We start from the raw sequence: 20,314 nt of genomic DNA on the forward strand, positions 1-20,314 counted from the left end.
TACAAATATGCTGATCAGGGAGAAGGATAGGCTAGGTACTCCGCCACAGTATAGGGCTCAATGTTAACTAGGTGTTGAAAAACCTTTCTTTTAAAAGCTCTGTAGTGTGTTTCCTGTTGAATGTCAGATGTTAGACTATTATAAAATTTAACACACGCATACAAAGGACTTCTGTCTGTTATAGACAATCTGTGAAGTGGCAAATTCAAATTAAGGCTTCTTGTATTATATTCATGATTGGGAAGCAGGTGATAAAACAAGTGATAAATAAAGTAAAATTTTTGAAAAGGAACATAATACATTCAAATATAAAGATGGCTGAGAAAGTGAGTATATTGAGTGATTTGAATCGTTCTCTACAGAATTCTCACGCCTTTAGTCCTAAGATCACCCGGACTGCCTTTTTTTGGACTATAAAGACAGTTTAGCTATCTACTGCAGCACCCCAGAAGATTACTCCATATCGCATAACAGAATAAAAGTTTGCATAATATATTTGCATAGCTCTTTAACACTCTTAATGAGTAGCAGGCTCTATTCATTTTTTTTGTTGTATTTTGTATTTGTTCCTCCCAATTCAGATTCTGGTCAATATCAAGACCAAGAAATTTAACTGATCTAGCAGGTTCCGTGTTTTGTGATAGAAAATTGATTGTATCTGGAAACTGTTCTCATGACTGGCTGCTTCTAAAGTAAACAAAAACTGTCTTATCAGTAGCAACAACTGATTTCCACTGAACCACTGTTTAGCCTTGTTTAGAATTTGCTCTGCCACTGTGAGGAGTGTTTCTAATGTTTTATCCCAGAAAAGCACATTTGAGTCATCAGCGAAATTTACAAGGTTCGAGGAACTACTAACCACCGCATTTGGAAGGTCGTTTATTTAGAACAAAAAGAGAAAAGGCCCCAAGACACTCCCCTATGGTATGCCTAATTTTAAATTGATCTGTTCAGGGTAAACCATGGCTCCTCTTTTCTCCAGGCATACCTTTTGCGACCTATCTGCGAGAAATTATTTTATCCATTTTAATGCCGGTCCTTGTATTCCATAAAGATGTAATTTTTGTAATAAAAGAACAAAATCTAGGCTATCGAAAGCCTCAGATAGGTCCAAAAAAGCACCTAGTGTTTTCATCTTTGACTCTAGTTTTTCTAAAATTTTTGATATAAAATCATAGGTACTTAGCTGCCTCAACAGATCTACCTGCGAAAAAACCATGCCGTGAACTACTAAATAAGTTGTTTGTAGTAAAAAAGTTTTGTAGTCTGAAATATATTGCTTTTTCAAATATTTTTGAGAATGATGGAAGAAAGCTTATTGGTCTATAGTTCTCCATCTTAGTTACATCACCTTTTTTATGTAGGGGCTTGACAATTGCCAGTTCTAAACTTTGAGGAAATTTACCTTGCCTAAAAGAAGCATTAACTATAAAAGAAAGAGAAATCTCTGATAAAACATATTTAATTAAGTTGGTTGATATTTTATCATAACCAGAGCTATGCTTGTCTTTTAAGTTATTTATTATGTGACTTATTTCTTTCTCTGAAACGGGAGTTAAAAACGTGCATTGATTATTTTGTTCAATATTAATTTGAAATTTTTTTACATGTTTTATTTTCTTTACAGCTTCTGGCGCTGTTTTTGCCATAAATTGATTTATTTCTTTAGAGAGCACCTGAGGGCCACCCTCCACATAGAAATTACCTTGATTTTTAGAATTACCCTTAATCTCTTTTACCAATTGCCAAAACATTTTAGTTTTAGACATTTTTTAAAGATCCAGGTATTGATCCTGAATTTCGTATCTCAAAGCTTAAATTTTGCAATTCTTGAACACATTATCTCCAGTACATAAAGGATTTACCTTATTATCTGACTTCTATTCAATATTTTGCTTTTGGTATAAGTTTCATAACATATCTAATGATACCTTTATAAAAGCGTTCGTGGACCTAGATATTAAGTTACAGCTACAGGAGGAAGAAAATATCGTGAAAGATATAGACAGTAAACAACTCTTTAATGAAGTAACTTCAGGTGAAAAGCAGCCAATTGAAATAGTAGAAATTATAGTCAAAAATGATCTCATTCTCTGTTTTCCAAATTTTACTCTGGCATTAAAAAATGTTTAACCTCACCTGTTTCTATGGCTTCAGGCGAAAGAAGTTTCAGAAAATTAAAAATTATTAAAAATTACTTAAGAATTAATACGGCACAAGAAAAGCTTCCAGATTTGGCCATGATCTCTATTGAATCTGAATTTTCTGAAAAAATTGATACCATCGAAATTATTGACTTACTTCCTAGAAAGCCAGAAAAGTTAGTTTATATAAATATCTATTAGGAAAAGTACTCTTTGTTATTAGATTGTATTTTCTAAGTGAATACTGTTGTTTTTTATTTCTAATTATAAAATGTCTTTTATGTAAAAGATTTTATTTTTGTTCTTTTAGTATCTTGGTAAAATATTTTTTCACTGGCCAAAAAATAAACTTTTACATTTAAAATTTTATTGACATTTTTATTAGTGTTTTACTTTGTATTCTTAGATGGGTCTATAAGTTATGTGTCATCGTTAAGAATTAATAAACTTAAGAAACATTTTCTAGAGGGGTGGCATATTAGGTCTTCGCAAGCAGGCAGTCAACTCCCTAGGATTTTCACTATAATTAGACCTAGCAATGGTAGGTGAAGTGTCCTTTATTTTGTAAATAAACAATAGGACCTGTCATTTATTAGGGTTTGGTGTTGATCTCCATTGTTTAAACCACACTTATAGTATCCAGAAAAAACATTATACTTCTCAATCATTAACCCCAAAGAATGTAGCTATTTGTTACTTAAACTAACATTTTTCATTTTTTAAAAACTGAGCTATTTTATATATTTAAAAAAAATTGCAAAAATACAGACATAGAAAAAGCAACATGATGTAAACACATGCAGCAAATTACAAAACTAAGAAAATAAAGAGGAAAGAAGTAGTTATGGTAAAAGAAATGATCATGAAAGCATCATGGTAACTGACAACAAAAAGGAATAGCTGATTCTACAATAAATCCAAAGTGAGGAATGAAACAAAAGCAACACTACATAAATGAATATTTGCACTACATATAATTTTTAATAGGTAGATGCATAAAAAGTATATGTACACAATATTATATAAACCACATATCAACAAAGTTTATAAAATTGTTATCTGTAAATAGTAAGAAAAAGATGTCCAGCATCTTCTCCTGTAAGAAAGCTAATTGTATGTGATAAAAATGTCAGCAAGGAACAGATATTTAGTTAATATAGCACAAAAAATAAGGCTATTGATCTAGAGAATAAAAATCTTCTACAACAATGACACAGGTCTGCACAGAAAACTCTTTTATGTTTTCACTTGAACTTGATAGTTTGAAAATCTTTCAAATATATGTTTAAAATATGTTCATGTATTTGATTTATAAAGATAAAAATCTAGGAAACAAAAATATCACCCTGAAACATAAAAGAAAAGTAAATCTGCTCTAACTTGACAACCAAGTGAAGTGAACTAAGAGGGCAATTCCGAGAAGACTAAATTGGGGTCTTCATTAAAAAAATAACTGATGAACATTCAGATTCAACAATAAATGATACAAACAATATTTAATAAATTTTATGTTATGAATCACAATGCAACATTTTTTTATATATTTAAGTAAGTCAGTTTAAAATAAAGATTTTTGGCTGCAGCAGAAGAAACAGAAATCCCTCACATTTATTTTAGCAACAATAACATGTCAAAAACATACCAGAACCCAGGACCATTCAATCTAGAACTATAAGATTGATTACAATTCAATCAAGACTCATTAAAATGAAGTTTAGGCGTTTATTTAAAAAATCATTTTATATATACATAGATAAATGGATAGATCCATACTAATTTTATTTTTTACTTTAACACTAATTCTTATTTATAAAGTTAGTGTAACAATTTATATTTATCAAGGTTAAACTAACAATCCTCTCATTTAAAAAATTGACTAACATCAATATTTACAATAATACAACTTCACTATAAAGAAATAAAAATAATTTTATTATGGGAATGGGAAATTTGATAAATTCAAATATCAATGAATCAAAACACAAACATAAAATTTGGTGTCTATAAAAGAAAGTGCAGTACAACTGCAAATAATACTCGTGAATGAAAACAAAAACAGCTGGAATGTTAACTGCAAATATGCTATTGTTTAAATTCAATTTTAATACTCAAAAATATGTATTTATTATGGAAAGCAGATAAGAAATGTTTTCCTGTAAGTAGCTTCAGTGTAAATATTGCAAAAGTTATTTTTAAATTTGTTATTTAAATCGATATATAAGTGCGGGAATTAGAACCGGTGATGTAATTATTTACATACATAAAGTAAATGCGCAAATGGAAATTTAAAAAGTTTTTCACACTTTAGGGAGACTGTCATTCCAAATTGTGAGGTTAAGTATTGAACAGATTCAAACTAATGACAACAAAACCCAAATAGAAACTCCAACAGTCCATGACAATTAAAAATTTTTTTGGGATTTTTGCATTAAATCAACACTCTATAAAATCTAAATTTAAATTCAAATGGACAATATGACGCCATATTCCGTACATTTTATAGTATAGCTTAAAACCGTTTCTTATTGTTTTAAAAAGGATAAATAACCAAATTTTGAAAATATAGTAACTTCAAAAGGGTGTCTGGTCCATGTCGGTGTGTTATTATTCTTCAGCTGGGTACTTACCAGTTACGTATTCGTCGTCACCAACTTGCTGCAATCGGAGTGGATAAACGGGAGATACGTAGTAGCCACGTCAAAATTTTAGGGCGGTCGTCACTGGACGAGTTCTGAACACAAGTGCGCGTCACAGAAATGGCGGATCACGAGCAAGATATTGGCTTGTCAACAGGGACGGCTTCAAATTCAAACAAACTTCATATTATTTGCGTTTTTATTATATATCATTTGCGTTAAAAAAAAATTGTAAATCATCACTACAGTATTATTTTTGATGCTAAAACCAGTTAGTATTTTGAGTCAGTAGCTGTTTAGTAGAATATTACTCTAGTTGGAGTATCATCAATTACATCAATCCATCCAGCATTGTTCATTATTGTTAAGATTAGGTCGTTGAAATTGATTTCCCCAAAACTCCTGAATTTCTTCTTGGCTTGGTTACTATTTATTTTCAGTTTCTACAGCGTCAATGAGTTTTCGATAGAACTCCTTCTTGGCATGCTCAAAAAGTGTATTGTCGTATTTCGGGTAGTTACTAATTTTGTACTTCCTTTGCTGTCCTGAGTAAAGGGAGAGTTTTTGTTTTGATGTATCCACGCACGGTTAGACTGTTTTTTGGATCCTATTATAAGTGTCTTGAAGTGCGTTGTATTATTTCTTCAGCTCTTCTGATTACTTTTCTACTTCGTATTCCTCGAATCTAATCCGTGATTTGACCAATTTCCCTACGCAATAATTCAATCTTCCATGGGAGTCATTTCTCCCTGAGTGCAATGTGCTTCCGATATTAGTACCTCGTCGCGTTCTGATCTTAATGCCCATAACATTAGCAATTGCTGTTGTTGCGCAGTAAATTAGCATATGCAAATATTCCAATTAATAGACTTCTACGACATAATTGGGTAGGAGTTCAATGTTCACAATTTATTTGTAACAGCGCACCTAGATTCTTATAAGGGTTAATTCTTGGTAGCGGTGATCTGCTGAGTTAGGTTGTTCTATTAAACTCTTGTACGACATGAACAATTTAGCTCACCGGGCTATCGTGATACTCGTTGTTGACCTGCTGTGAATTATCAGGTTGAGTTTTTTGTAAGACAAGCACACGAATCTGCTCATTTATTTAGTTAGGGACTTTATCTAGAACTAACTTCTTGGTTAGGAAAATCCATACATCAAGCCATCCATATGGCACAGGATCTTAGGCAATAGAAACAGCAAGCTAACAATATTTAGAGTATCACCACGCCTTTAAAAGGGCGCAAGGAATGTGGAGAGAACTTCTTGGTTATAAATCTGCCGTTAAACTTCGCTTCTGATGGTATAGCGTCTAGTCTCTGGGATAAGATTATTTCTGATAATTACCCGGTATTAATCTGCTACTTTTTGTTCAGATACTTGAATCTCTGAACACTTCCTGCAAAATTCGACATACAGATGTTGCCGATACCCAATCGAGTCTTGATGATGTTCGCCACCCAAAATGTTTATGCGTTTATACCCAAAATGTTTTATGTGCTGACTCGAACATCCCGCATAAGCCTCATTCCAACCACATTCTGTATTCAATTTTATTAACAGGATTATATTTTATGTTGATTAATTTAAATTTCTTAGGTTCCGTCTGGTTCCGAGGCTTTATATCGGTTCTTTGAGCATTGTGTTCTTTTACAATGGGTAGGATGCTAACCTGGCCCATCAACCCTCCTCTTTTATCCGGGCTTTGGACCGGCTGTGGGCATAAACGTGACTTCTGAGCTACTCACTCCACCCAGTCCTCGTGCTCATAACCCCCAGCCATGAGTTCTCCATTTCGCAAATTGAGAGAATGGTTCAGAAAAGAAATAAAAGAGAAATGTAAACAGAAACGAGAGATCCATACGAAGTACAAAACATCAAATACTCCAGAATTCCGAGACACCTATAGAATAATACGAAATAAAACAAAGCAGTTGGTAAAAAGAACAAAAAATGAACACTGGCAAAAGTTTACAAAAAGGATGGAAAGCGACGTCTACGGTACACAAAAACAAATATGGAGATTTATAAGAAACCAACGGAAAGAAATGGCAGAATTGAAGGAATACAATAACATACCAGCAAACGAATGGGAAAGATACCTGACAGAACTGTTTAAATGAAAGGAAAATAATAATCAACACAAAAATACTTACCTGAATTAAGACACGAAATATAAATCAGTTTTCAGGAAGTAGAGATAGCCATAAATTCACTCAAAAATAAAAAGTCATCAGGACTAGACGGAATAACCAACGAGCTTCTAAAATACGGAGGAGAAAGTATAACCCTAGAGATGACAAAACTTATACAAAAACTAATATTGCACTGCAAGATACCAGACGCTGGTATAAGGAGATAATGAAGACCCCAACAATTATAGAGATATAAATCTACTGAACACCGCACTTAAGCTTACCACAAAAGTCCTAACCAACATAATCAATAAACTAACAACTTTATCAGATGAACAACAAGGATTCAGATCCGGAAGATCCTGCGTAGACCGCGTATTTGTACTAAGACAAATCACAGAAAAGGCCATCGAGTACAATAAACCAGCATATCTATGTTTTATAGACCTGACAAAGGCCTTCGATCACATCCAAGTCGAAGACATCTTACACCTACTGTATAAAAGAAACATGCCAATCAATATTATACAAACCATCGAAAACATCTACTTACATAATCAAATACAGGCAAAGATAAATGGAAAACTAACACAGTGTATACGAGTACAAAGCGGAGTTAGACAGGGTGACTCGTTAAGCCCACTTCTCATTAATATAATAATGGACGAAATAATACAAGCAGTACGTAACGGTCATGGTTAAGGAATGGGGAACAAAGAAATCCAAATATTATATTATGCAGATTACGCCGCATTAATCGCCGAGACAGAAGATGAGCAAGAAATACAATATGATAATATCAGCAGAAAAAACCAAATGTATGACAACATTTAAATACCCACTACGATGTAAAATCGAAATTGATGGGAAAATAATAAAGCAGGAAGCAAGGTTTAGATATCTGGGAATAGATATAACTAGTTACGGAGATGTTGAAGAAGAAGTACGACAACAAAGCTTAAAAGCAAGTAAAGCGGCGGGATCTCTTAATGACTCAATCTGGAACAACAAACACCCAAGACAAAACACAAAAACAAGAATCTATAAAGCAGCAATTAGACCTATATTCTTATATAAGGCGAAGACAAGACCTGACACATCTAAAACGAGACGACTACTAGAAACAACAGAGATGAAAATACTCCGACAAATATCAGGGAAAAGTATGTTGGATAGGGAGAGAAGCGAAAACATAAGAAGAGCATGCAATATAAAAGACATAAATGGATGGGTGATAAAACGGAAACAGTAGTGGAACGAATACATTAGTAGAATGGCAGAGGATAGGATAGTACGAATAGCACGAGATAAGTGACTAAATGGACGAAGAAGTATTGGCAGATCAAGAAAAAGATGGTGTGATAATTTAAACAATTTATTATGCTATTATTGCAGAAGAAACAGGCTTTAAAACCTACACAAAAGTAGGAAGAAGAAGAAGAATTTAAATTTACTTTAAAACTTAATCCAATTAAAACAAAAGCCTGAGTAATGCAGTGGACAGAATTCATTCTTAACGTCAGTCCGGAGGGAATCCGGGTTAAAATCCCATCGGGATGGAAACTTTAATATTTAATTAATTAATAAAAGGTGAATCAATGAATATAATTTTCTAGCAAAAAACCAACACGATGTCCGCCGCAGACCTTTGGTGGCCAGGTAAGAATCCCCGCAAGGAAGATACACCCGAAAGTGGAAAATCCAAATAAAAAATCTGCTATACGTATAGGTACGTCTAGCATCCGTAGCCTATAGATGACAGGGAAGCTAGATAATGTGATCAACGAAATAAAAAGAGTATCAGTTGACATCCTTGGAATAAGTGAGTTTAGATGTCCAGGAAAAGGAAAATGTCAACATGACGAAGACGCAGTCTACTACTTTGGCAACGATTTACCCAATTACTTGAATGCCGTTGGTGTAATACGGAAGGGAAACCTCAACCAGTTTCATCCCATATTCAGGCAGAACTCTCTTATTACAGCACAAGACCTGTCCCGCCAATATCAATAATAAAACTTAATACTTAAAAACACACTAGAAAAAATGAGCCAACTATATTGGTAGGTTATACAAAGATAGGGAAAGGTAGGAATAGTTGGTTTTAGCTTCCTCCCCTTAGTCTCAACAGTTGGTAGTGTCTGCAAGATAGAGAAGTAAATATCGTCAGAAACCAAATAGATTTTATATTCATCCGAGACAGATTTAAAAATAAAATTCTTGGTTTAAGACATATCACGGATGGTAACGTTGGATCGGATCGCAATCTTCTCGTGGAAAATTTAAATTTTCGATTAAAAATTAAAAATTTTAAAAAGAAATGAACTAAGACAGTTGATATCACTAAACTTCAGCATTTATCTAAACACATAGAGGTTAGTGACTAGAGTAAATAAGAAACTATCAAGACTTTTGAAAAAATATTGAGCTAGATTGGTATACTTTGAAAAATATAATAGTTACGTTAAAAAAAAACAAGTTATGGTCCAAAGGAACACAACAGAAAATGGATTAGCGAAGAAATATTACAGAGGATGGACAAAAGAAGATCATTTAAGAACAGAGACTTTGCTATGTACAAAAATGTACACAAACAAGGTAGAGGAACTGGAATAAAGGCACCATTATTTTGCTATGTAAAAAGCCAAATAATTGACTTGGTAAAGACAAAGGTCCACAAATAACATAGTAGATAACAATACCTGTTGCACCTTATTCCTGTTTGCACCGGAAATTCCCAGATTTTTTAACAACAAGAAATATCTCGAAGTAGGACCTAATATACTAACTTAAGAAGTCACCACAAGATTGTTTGAAATCGCTTTTTATTGATATTCCAAAAAACAGCAACGAAAACAAATGCAAGTCATTTCTGGTTAATAAGCTTAATGAGCCATAATTTAAGTACGTTGCTTAAAATAAATCATTACGGAATATAAAGTAAAATGTAAAATAGACTTAGATGACAAGCAGTTTGATTTTCGAGAGGGAATGGGAATTAGAGAAGCAATATTTTGGTTATCCGTTCTATTACAAAAATATAGAAATCAACAAAAGGACGTTGTAAGGATACTTGTCTGGATGGGAAGTGAGGAATTAAAGGAAAAATAAGAAATTCAGATGCAAGTATGTTCACCTTGCAAACCGGCGCTTAGGTATTTTGAAGAACACAACGGTGAGCTTTGAGACGTGGGTCTATAGATTTGAGATGCGGGTATATATAGAAGAAAAAAATGGAATTGAAAGGTACCAATGAAAATTACAGAATTTGGTACTAAATGAAAGGTCGCCACCTAGTCTTTTGTTGAGGGACGAGAAAAACTCCACACTTGACCAATGAGAAGATTGGTTTATATATATATATATATATATATATATATATATATATATATATATATATATATATATATATATATATATATATATATATATATATATATATTGTTGTACTTTTGAATGTCCATAAGCAATAAAAAACCGATATACAAATTTTATTACTTAAATAAAAATTAAAATTATTGATATTTCATAAAGACACGGGCATATAAATTTTCAAACATCCTGTATAAGACAAAATATGTATTTTAAGTTGTTCGAAGAAATGTTCATTAGGCCTCAGAGACAAGACTTTCAAATATTATCGATAAGAAATTTAAATAAGTCGGTTATTGTGGAATGGATTTACCCGGAATAAAAGTGTATATAGAAAGTGTTTAAACAATAGACCGGGATTTGCGGTGGTTTTTCTCCCCGAAAGATTATATCGGTAAAAGTTTATTAACAAAAGACATTGAATTGAGAAACAGGTATCGTTTGTAGCTATTAGTAAGAAATATTTGTAAAACAGATAGATTTAGTTAGAATAATTAAAGAATGTTGTTTTCTGGAATTACCCGAATGACGTTTTATAGAGAGAGTTGGTTGGTAACGATATACGTCACAGAGGTGGATGATTTTTATTGGTCAATTTTTGAATGCAAGGAGGTGGTGGTTTTTGGCTATGAGATAGGAGAGAGGAAAAAAGTTAGTTAGTCAGTTTTCGTCGTCCAAGAAGGAAGGAGCTTTGTGATTTGTGTTTGTTTGAAGTCCCGAAGACGTAATTTACCGGGTGTGTTTATTTGCTGTGTAAAAGCTGACCAGTGTGAGGAACGGGGTACAGAGAGATAGAAAAACCAAAGGGTATAAGAATATTAATATCAGACGAAGCCGGAAACATTTGGAGTTATAAACAGGCGCGGAGATTGGCTCAAAAGGAGGCTGCATAGACTAACACGAGTTGTTGGGTTGCAGATACAAGGACAGATAGGAGAAAGGTGTACGTCATCTGGACCACAATAGGAGCAGAAGCAGAGAAAGGATTTTTTTTTGTGGAGTGGCCATAGAATTGCAACGGCAGAGAAAGAAAGGTCAGTCAATTTTCATTAGAGCAGGAGTGTGGTTTTCATTTATTAATTAAATAAATTGAATAAATAATAGAGACAGTTAATTTTGCGATCATTTAAAAAAAATTATAAAAAGAGCTTAGTTATAACACATATTAAAAATCAATGTAAAATAACATTTGGGTCCATGATAGAAAACAACTTCTCATATATTTAAAGTTAGTATATTGCAAATATTACAGGATTGATTGTTATATAAAATTTCATTAAAATAAAGGACATCTCACATATAGTTCAGTTGAAATTCTATGTATTTTATTCAGGTCATATTACCTATCCTAATTAGGAAGCCAATTGGAAAATATTTTGAATCCACTATCAAAGGTAAATAGTACAAGTTAAATAGCCTGAGATTGTAATTAATTAATGCTGATTTATTGTGATTAATTGGAGATTAGATCATTTAATAAATATCGACAGGATTTTTTTTTTAAATAAGCAATATAATACAATTTAAATAGCATAACAATATATATATATATATATATATATATATATATATATATATATATATATATATATATATATATATATATACCGGTATTTAGGCGCCACGCTCTTCCGGTGAGGATCTATGGAGGAGCACAAGATTGGTTTTAGAAAGATTAAAAAAATGACAGATAGGCTAAACCTTTCTAATAAAACCAAAATGCATACATAATCAAAAAGAAAGAGAAGCAAAAACACTTACCTTATATTGTCGCTCTACATTCCTGTTAGATTTATCCTCTTATTATTTACCAGAAGACAGAAAGATTATTAGAGAGTAATAAACAAATAATTGCTACAAATTAACAATTTTTCTTTCTTAAACGTTCAGTATGGTAAAAGTATTGTAGAATGCCAGGTCGTCAGCAAAGTAAACATAACTCAAAATTAGATGGAATACCTTTATAACTGGGTTAAGCTGAATTTAAATAGTACAATTTAGCAAAACTACTTTGACTTTACCTCAGTTATAGTATAATTATCATGATATAATCGGTATTTGCTATCTAAAAAAATACCTACAAATTAGCTGAACAAAAAGGTATTACTGAACATACAATGTTTTATGTTGTACAAAGAAAAAACAAAAATTATTACGAAATACCAAAAAAATTGAGGTACATACCGTATACAAAAAAACGTGGCACTGAACTGCACTAAATACATGGGTAATAAAAGTTATATGAAATCAGGTATCTTTCCTTGGTTCACCAGATAGAAAACATTCTGTGATTGTATCTCCAAACATTTTGACAAGTTTTAAATTAAATTGAAAGACTTACTAGGACTTGACTTACTTTTCTCCAACAGGTACTGACTCTTAATTTTTAATTGAATTAAAATAAATCGCTTTATTTCATCTTTGTTTAGTTGTTTACTATCTCTCGAAATGAGACATATTATGTACTTATATTTTATATACTGCACTGTAATATGGATTTTCCCATTGTTTTTACAGGCCATGTACTCAACTGCACTGTGGCAAAGCAAATAAACAGCCTTCCTCGGTTCCAACATGGAAGTGAAGTCATCACTTCCACACCACCACAAAATTATTCTCCCCTAAGTAGGTACGATAAAATTTTTAAGAGGGCGTTTATTTATCTCATGCGCATTTAGACGACGTGACAAGTCAGCGAATTATTTCTAAAATCTCTATGGGTGGAACTGATATCAAACGAAAGAGCAATTTGCTTATTATAAACAGACTCCAAAATGTTTAGCTTATCAATCTCAGAAACGCAAAAAGATTAAGAATCTTTTTCGGCTTCCACGATATATAGGGTGAATCAAAAACGCTACAAGGTTTATATATGTTTCATCGATTATGAGAAGGCTTCTGAGAGAGTAGAACGCACAGCGGTTTTTAACATCATACAAGAGAAGAGCCTATATAATAACGATATTCAATTCTCAAAAATCTTACACTTAATGTTAAGAGCATACGTAAGAATAGAACAAGATGAAATACTAATACGAAGAGTTCCTCAGGGATGCGGTTCGCGTGCTATTCCCTTTGTTTTTTTAGACATACAAATTTGTTAACTGCTTCGGTGACGTCCTTTTCTATAACAAGTGGCTGTAGGATTTGTGGTTGCGTACTTATTTTCATGTAATTTGTTTTGTTGGTGCTTATTTTTTTGGTGCTTATTATTAAACCCATGTTGTAGCCTATTTTTTTAGTGCTACATACGCCTCTCGTACAGCGTTTTCCGTTCTCCGAACAATATTGATATCATAAGCACTGGCAATTCGAGCAAAAAGGCAAAAAGACAGATATCGAGCACGGTTCTTTTATTAAATCTTGCCGAAGAACTTTCGCTCTCAGAGCATCTTCAGGGGCATCTGATCTTCATATAACGTTTCAGACTTACTTCGTCAAAAAATTTGGCTATCCTGCACATTAACGAGTGTCATAAATATTTAAGTACACGTATACAAATAACGAACACTAGACAAAAGGACAAACAGTTGAAAAATTGTTTAGGATGCTACATTATGAGCAATGGCAGGAGGCAGAGTAGCTCCTGGTGGTTTAGATTTAACGGAAATATCAAAGTGACATCTGACATATAACAACTAAGATGGACGATCACTATTAAAGTGAATTGCACATTTCAAAACTCTGTGGTAAGCTGAACATTGACCACAAGTACAACCGATCTACCGAAGGTCAACGCGAGGTCAAAGGTTACAACCGAAGGTCAAGGCCATAGTAGATATGTTAAGAGGGCACTGTAAGTTTAATAGGCAGTTGAAGCTGATGGGATTGGCAGATGATGATCTGTGCAGTTTCTGTCACCTAGAGAAATTAACAGCAAAGCACATTTTATGTCATTATGGCAAATGTGCGGTTCTTTACATTAGACGAAGAAAAGTCACCTGCAAAGAGCTACATGGAAGGTTCATTTTGCTTTCGTCGTGTAGATCTTTATACGCTTCGGTTACAGGTTTTGGTACAACTACTTTCATTTTCTTTTTGTAATTTTGAAAATCGATGTCGAACCTATTTTCTTGTCATTCTTTATGTAGTTTTTTTATTTTTTTAGGTTTAATTTGACCCATATTAGATTTCTTTATAAGTACCCAAATTTATTTTCCAATATTTCTTTAAATATGGTTAATCGCAGTATCTATAGTGTTGTATAAAGATTATCTTTTATGTTGCAAGTCAGTTTTCTTCTGTTTGTCTTAATCACCTTTTAACAACCATCATTCGATTTTTTAGCCCTCTCTGATATTCTGCTTTCGATTCGCTACTTACTTCAATGTTTATGCTCAAGCAATGTATCGATAAACAGTATCGTTGACTCACCTTGCAATACTTACATTCAGGTATATCTTCTTTCCTTGTCACATAAAAAAATAAAGTGTCTAAAGATAGATCTTGTTTGTATGCAGTATTACATGTGTATTTCATTATAAATTTTTTTAGATAATAATATAATACATACATACATAGATCTATAACGACAAAGCTTTGTGATTACTCGCCCTTTCGAATATTAGTAACTGGGCCAATCCGGTACTGGCCCCCCTCTTCACTCCACAATCACCCCGCTAACCAATGTCCCGATACTACTTCTTTCCTCAAACCCCTCCTACAGTAATGTGTCATTTCTAACAAATTCTCTTTTTAAATAATATTGAATAACAAAATTCTTTAAAATGTATATTTTAAAATGCTTATCGCCATAAGATCTGTATTTCGTTTGTTTACATTTTTTTTAACATTGTTATACATATACCTATATATCCATAAAAACAAAATAGTAGCATGAGGTTGCATTTATGCAATGTAACTGCGCTTAAAATTATTGAATATACAATTTAATTGGTTTAATATAATACTAGTAAACAAAAAATTTAAACTACTCTACTACATAGGTAGTTTAGAACTCAACTTTCTTACTATTGATAACATTGAGAAACGATTTTTTTAATATATAGTTAATATTCTTCCCTTTACAGTATTTTCGAATTACAAAAATAAACAAAAAGAAATTAAACCTAAAGGTCATGGCGCAAAACGAAAACTTGAACTCAGCATATGGCTCCGACATCAGTCATCCATGATGCGGTAATATTAGCGGGCTTACGTCATCCCAAGGTTTAATGACGTCATCGTGATTCATCAATTTTAAATCTGGTGTGTTGTGAGATATAAAAGAATATATTATGGTTTGGTATTTTTATATGCGTAATGTATAAAACATAATCGAGTAGAAAAAAGGAGTTTATAATTTAATATAAGTTTACCAATAAACAAAAGTATACTGTAGATAAAAAATTGTTTCTAATTATTTGCATCCGCAACTCATCATCTTTAAAGTTGACTTATATGGATTATATCTATTCAATTAAACTATTATAAATAAATTTAAAATAATATTTTCAAGTACCTATCCTAAATATTTTAAATTATATTAGCATTCTAAAAATATATTAATTATAATTTTGCTAATCACTGCCACCTATTCAAATGGATATAAACTAATAAAAAATTAAAGTAGGATACTTAACTATCATTCAATTTGAGATCTCCATAAGAAAAAATGTTTAATAGATTAAATAAGCCAGTTACAATTGTTTATTACATTTTAGTTCTACAATATTTGAATGAAAAAATTGGAGAAACGAATATTTTAGTAGTGTATGAATTACCCCTTAAAAAAAAATTAAAACGTGCACTTCAATATAGGCAACTAAATATGCGTTGTAAGCACAATCTAGGTCTTGAGAAAATAAAAAAACCTAGATAATTAGACTATTAGTATAGTACATACTTTTGAAATATAAGCATAAGCAATATTAGTATTTGTAATACCTGTATTTTTTTAATTCTTGGTATTATTTTAAGGAGTTTTTTGAAAAATAGTAAGTATTAAAATTAGTTTAATATTTAAAAAAAATACAAATAAACTGTTTAAAATATATTTATTTTGTTGAAATCATGTAATAGAAGTACACACACTCTTTTTTTTATTGACGTGTTTATTCTTTCTCACTATTGAGGGGATTGATGGACTCAATATTAAACGGCTTGAACCTCATACCGACTATTCCTAGTATAAACATAAAATAGAATGATAACAAATAAATTTAAAAAAAGTCACAACAACAAAGTTAATATTGTTAAGAAGAATTCATATTACCTAATGTTGAGAAATACAAAGCTATCGAGTGAATTATATAAAAAAATTGGGTGTGGCAGTCCAGTGGGACTGCCGGTGGAAGTTATACTTCTATACACGCGTTCATCGTTACAAATTTATATGGGAGTTAATCTGCACAATCATTACATATGTAATGCTATAGGTAAGACATAGCAGAAAGAGAAACAGAATTAATAACAACTTACTAACAATTAATAAATAACTTTTGACCTGTAATAGTATAGTAAATGAAGGATTGAATCAATATTATGATGAAAATTTTTATTTTCATATATGTATGAAAGGAGTTGAATGCAAAAATTTTTTACACATACTCTGCAGTAAAATTCATTTTTTATTTTGTTATTAATATAATAATACAATACAAATTAAAATGCAATATTCATAAGTATTTAAAAATGACAATAATATATAAAAAAATACACTATAATACAGTGCAACATAATTCAATATAATAATACAATGCAAATTAAAATGCAATATTCATAAGTATTTAAAAATGACAATAATATATATAACTTTTGTACTTACGCATATATGTTTAATTTACCATGTAATAATATTAATAAAAAAGTCCTCCCCGACTGGAAATCGAACCCCGGTCTCCCGCGTAACAGGCGGGGATACTGACTACTATACTACCGAGGACATGACATAAACGTATTTCAAAATTGACAGTTCTGGATCATACAGTGATTTATTGAGATTATTATTTTGAAATACAAAAAGACTAATATAATTATGAACATTTAATAAATAATACAAAACATATCACATAAATAATAATATTAATAAATATTTTATTATATATATAATATTATATGTATATATATCTTTATATAATATATATAATATTAAATTATATATACAAAAGGAACATTTTTATATTCGAAAGAGGAAGAGAAAGAAAATATATCTTCTGTCTCTTTCTTACTCATTATCTTACATATGTAATGATTTCACAGATTCACTCCCATACAAATTTCTAACGTGGAGCGCGCGTATAGAAGTATAACTTCAACAATTAATATTTTTAATATATCGCACCTTTAGGTTAACAGTGACACAAGTGCAAATTTTTCACAAATTGAGCTATCAACACTACAATCTTACTAATACTCGTCTTTGTCTGGGGACGCAAAAGTCAGAATTGCAATTCTTCCTTTTGTCATTCATGTGAATTTGACCCATTTATGGATTCAATTAAAGGAAAAAGATCTGTTTAGTGGTTATCGTATGTCACTCAATATTGAACTGAAAGACACTGGTTTTAAATAGCTAAAAGATGATCCAAAGCGAGGACTGATGGAACAATCTAATATTGTTGTGAAGAGAGCAGAATCTTTGAGATTATATAAAAGATATAAACATGAAGAACTGTACAAATTTGTTTTTATAGATGAAACTTGATCTATATCGCTTATGGCAAGATGAGAATAAAATATGTGTAAAATCTATTAAAACTGATGGAAAACCGTAATATATTTATATTCACCATAATATTATATAACCGTAATCATATTGAAAACATGAAGGTGTTGAAATCATTTTTTTTGTAGATATATTATTTTTCATGCTGGTAATGAAAATGGCTTCATTAAGGGTGCAAGGCTATATTTTCCCCCAAATCAGCTATAATGGACTACAATGAAGAAATGAATCAAGCAAATTTTTATCGTGGTTTGAAAATCAACTATTAAAAAATTTGTCTGAACCATCCCTAATAATTATAATAGATAACGTTTCATACCATAGCATATTCTTAGAGAAAGTATCAAACATGTCTTCAAACAAGACTGAAATAAAATATTGGATAACTATATAACAATAAACTGCCAACCGAAATAGAAACTCATGTATTTTAATTCTCGTCACTGTCTAAATCTGAGCTATCACCAGGATTTATTATAATTGGTTGAATGTCAACATTCATCATACTCTTGTCTCGGATATACCATTTTTTGATAATTTCATTAGTATGTCTGACACATTTCTCCCAAATATCTGCATTACATTGTTCCAGTGCCTTATTCCACATATTTAAAAGCAGTATCAGAATGCCCATGCCCATCTATACCAATATAGTTATTGTAATACGATTTGAAATTTGCCCAAATTAGTTCTATTGCGTTAAATTCACAGTGATAAGGAGGCAGTCTCAACACCTCATTACCATATTCTCGGAGCAACTAGTCAATTACATATATATTTTCTTTTCTGTTATTTTTGGCTATTTGTAGCAATTCAGCTTTAGAAAAATGTGGGTAATATTTAATATTATTTGTTATCAACCAACTAATAATTTCATCTTTCCTTAAAGTAGTTGAATGTTGTTTATTTAAAAGTACACTGTGTTAAGAAGCATTATCCATTACAACCAATGATGGCTCTTCTAAATTAGGTATTAATTGTGTTCTAATCCACTTAGTACAAAGTTCGTTGTTCATTTCTCCATGATAATCAGCTACGTTAGATTTTTAACAAAACAATAAATTTGCTCCCGAAACAAATCCTTTGCGTGAACCAGCGTGAACAATTACAAAACGTTTATCATCATAACCTCCTGGTTTTCGGACACTCTTGGTACTATTGTTTCGCCAAGAATTTGTTTTATTTCCTTTGGAGTAAATCCAAGTTTCATCTAAAAAAGCAACTTCCCTTGTAAATACACTTTCAAGATTTTCCATATATTTACGAAGGAATCTGGCTCTTAGAGCAGCAATACTATATAGTTTGTTCAATTAATGCTCGTCGATTGTCATCCTTTTTGAATTTAAATCCGATGTCTTTTAACAATGTACTAAGCGATGATTTTCCAATATCCACTACTTCTTTGTCCCTTAATTGACAGTTCAAACTCCACAGAATAACATGCTTCTCTGAAAAAAAAAAAAGAATTCATTATAGTCTTTTAGAGCCAAAAATAAGTAGATAGAAAATTTCATGACAATTGAAGTACCTACCCAGATTCTTGTTTATCATAAAATTCACACCGAATAAATCAATACTTACTCTGTTGGTAGGTACATATCATACAACGTATTTCGTACTGTCATTTTCATGCCTCGGGCATATCAGTCGTCTTACTTTTAAGACGACGTCTATTTTTGCCTGGTTTTGAAAGGACGGGATTAAAGGACGGTATTGTTTTCTTTCCTTTTTTTATCGAGTATATTGTCCGCCGTGATATGTTTAAAGCAGAGGCAACTCTCTTAAAAAATAATTATTTAATAGGAACTTATTGACAAACACGCATTTGATATTTTACCTCTTGAACACATGTAAGAGGCTCCAAAGGTTCTCCATTACTTCTTTCTAACTCAAAATATCCATATAAATTCAACACTAAGAGTTCCAAGGATATAATTGGAATTGAGGAGTAATAGTCTTAAATATAAAAGCCATGTAAGTGATCCAAATATTCTCAAGCGCAACTCCTTCGTATACCAAGATGCTGTCGTCAACTGAGGCGGGTACATTTTGCCAATGAAAAAAATAATATTTTAGATGACGAAGAGTATTTAATTTGGACGAAATTTGCAGATAAAATCATTGTCTGGCTGTTGCACAATTTCTAACAGGAGTGTCTTTTGTGTGAAGAGTGAAGAAGACTGTATATACAGTGTGTTCCATTAAGTCAGCATCATATGGAAAATTTGTTTATTAGTTGAAAAAAAGTTATTCTTTATGAAAAGTTCTGTATCATCTAAAATGTAAAACAAAACCATCAGATATCATTTTTTTAAGCCGCATATGAGGTTGGTAAAAAATATGAATTTCACTCAAGAG

General features: G+C 31.6%; 1 protein-coding gene across 5 annotated transcripts in view; it reads right to left on the reverse strand.

Annotated features, from left to right (window-relative positions):
* CrebB (Cyclic-AMP response element binding protein B) overlaps positions 1-4,890 on the reverse strand; it is a 107,041-nt gene extending 102,151 nt beyond the window's left edge. For all 5 annotated transcript variants that reach the window (XM_072523445.1, XM_072523444.1, XM_072523442.1 and 2 more), the window contains exon 1: positions 4,772-4,890. The gene's annotated coding sequence lies outside the window, so the exon portion shown is untranslated. The remainder of the gene's footprint in view (positions 1-4,771) is intronic.
* Positions 4,891-20,314: the final 15,424 nt, after the last annotated feature.

The sequence above is a fragment of the Diabrotica undecimpunctata genome, chromosome 2, assembly GCF_040954645.1.
Source record: "Diabrotica undecimpunctata isolate CICGRU chromosome 2, icDiaUnde3, whole genome shotgun sequence".
In the NCBI taxonomy this organism is placed as follows: Eukaryota; Metazoa; Arthropoda; class Insecta; order Coleoptera; family Chrysomelidae; genus Diabrotica; species Diabrotica undecimpunctata.